Consider the following 2,164-nt stretch of genomic DNA (forward strand, 5'->3'; position numbering starts at 1 on the left):
TTTTGTAACTTCATTAAAAGAAAGGGAAATAAAATTTTGACGGAAAAAAAGGAAGGTGAAGAAAAATATTTATTATTCCGTCTTCCCGAGTTCGAAGGTAATGAAAAGAAATGAAAGAAAAATTTTATGTTTTTGTGTTTCCGAGTTAGAAGGAAAAAAAAAAACTTAAAATTTTCATTCTCTTCACTTTCTTCTCAAATCCGCTGAAAATATGATTCTCAAATCTATTAAGGAAAATATAATTCTAACATCCATCCATTTTCTCCTCCATTTCTCTCCTTGAACTCGGAAACAAGGCGTAGGGCTTTTAGCATCCCGTCCTCGTCATTCGGCGGGTCGAACGGGCAAGGATGGCAGACGAACGAAGACGAAGGAATGAATCGCGAACAGTTGACGAAGGACAGTGACGAATCGGAGAGACATTTGAATCGGAAACAGCAGTCACTCTTAGGCGATCCCCAATCGGCTTCCAAGCCTTGGTCAATGGCATCGGAGGTTTGATTGATTGCGAAGGGAGTGTCTCCGTGGGTTTGACGAGACGAAGAAAGGAGATGGGGAAGCAACGAGGCTGCTTTCGTCCTCGTCTGTCCTTGAAATGCGAAAGAGGGAAGGTTCCAATGGGGGCAAGGCAGTCAGTGACGGTAGCGGTGTTTGGTAGGTTTGCCTGACGGAAAAAGAAGTGGAGGGTGTGAGGGTTGGTTCGTCGGTCTCAGTGGATGTAGTGACGAGGTGCGAGGCCAGCTGCCTCAATGGAGCAATCTTCGGTTCTTTGCTTGATCGAGGAAGGAAAAACGAAGGCATCAGGGGAATTTAGGTGGTGATTCTTCCACATGAAATGAACGGGATCAGCAACCCATGTAAAGAAGTTCTTTTCTCTTTCTTTTGTTTGTCTTGATTGAAGCTGATGGGAGGTAGAGAAGAACACGAAAATTCCTTTTTTTTTTTGTGTTGACTGTAAATCAATGGGGTTTAAATCAATAGATTTAGATGGGTTGTTTGGGTTTGATTGTTTGAACGGAAATCATGGTTATTTGGGTTTGGTTTTTATAGAAACTGATGAATGAGTAACTATTGGGTGTTTGATGTTTTACAGTGGATCGATCATTGTACAAAAATGGGTGTACAATGATCTCATGGAGTGTTTGGTTGCTTCATTTGGCAGAAAAGAGAAGGAAGAAAGAAGGGAGAACTTCTTTTCTTCTCTTTGCTGGAATACAGGAGAAGTGGTCTTGTGTTCTTGACTGGAATCGATGCAGAATGAAAGGAAATATGGAGGTGTTTGGGTGTTGATGTGAAAGCAGTGGGGGAAAGAAGAAGGATTGAAAGCGGAATCCATTGAAGGACAAACAGGAGAAACATAAATCTTTACGTGTGGTTTTATTTAATTTGAGTTTGATTGTTCTCCAAGGTTGAAGAAAAAGTGCAGGAAAACTGGATGATAACGCATTGGTGATCCATTGACAGTTTTGAGAAGGAAACACATGTTTCCTTTGTGTGTAATTGACTCTTTCCTTTGTGTGTTGTATTGTAGAAATATAATGCTACACAATTAGATTTATTTGGGATTTAGTTGTATAATATCTCACTGGATGTAAGACCCATGTATTATATGGGTTCATTTAAAAAAATTAAATACAAAAATTCTAAACATTTGAAAAAGTTTAAATTTATAAGAAAAATTAAAAAAATATTGAATTATTAAAACTAAAGTGTTTTTTTCTTGTAAATTAAAAAAAAAAATTAAATAAATAAACGAAAGAAACTAATGAAACTTTAATTTAGAAATATTGAAATTATAAGGAAAGTCAATTATTACAAGTATCCCATTTAATATTATGTTGATTTAATAAAATGTCATGTGGAGAAAATTTAATTGAAATTAACCATAAATTTAATTGAAATCTGATACTCAACCCGTACTCACGATTTGCGAATTTATGCACACACCATCTCTCCAATTCCTTACGATTACGGTAATCCTTCCTCAACCCGGGATACAACAATCCTCGTCCGACCTAGAGACCCCATTCTCACCCCTAGTCTGAAAACCAGGTTCCAGAAGACTTAAGTGGTAAGGTTACCCAAGCCTAAGAAATCCTTTGCGTCATACTCTGACTAGCAAATACTACAGCTCCCCGCAGAACAATATTTACTCTTATCGACT

At 37.6% G+C, this 2,164-nt stretch overlaps 1 long non-coding RNA gene across 1 annotated transcript; it reads left to right on the forward strand.

Moving 5' to 3' along the window:
* Positions 1-223: 223 nt before the first annotated feature.
* LOC145086261 (uncharacterized) lies at positions 224-1,558 on the forward strand. Its single transcript, XR_013700357.1, has 2 exons — positions 224-857; positions 1,094-1,558. It is a non-coding gene; the product is annotated as an uncharacterized LOC145086261 (long non-coding RNA).
* Positions 1,559-2,164: the final 606 nt, after the last annotated feature.

Source organism: Lactuca serriola, chromosome 2, assembly GCF_051521515.1.
Source record: "Lactuca serriola cultivar US96UC23 chromosome 2, Lser_US96UC23_V15, whole genome shotgun sequence".
Taxonomy (NCBI): Eukaryota; Viridiplantae; Streptophyta; class Magnoliopsida; order Asterales; family Asteraceae; genus Lactuca; species Lactuca serriola.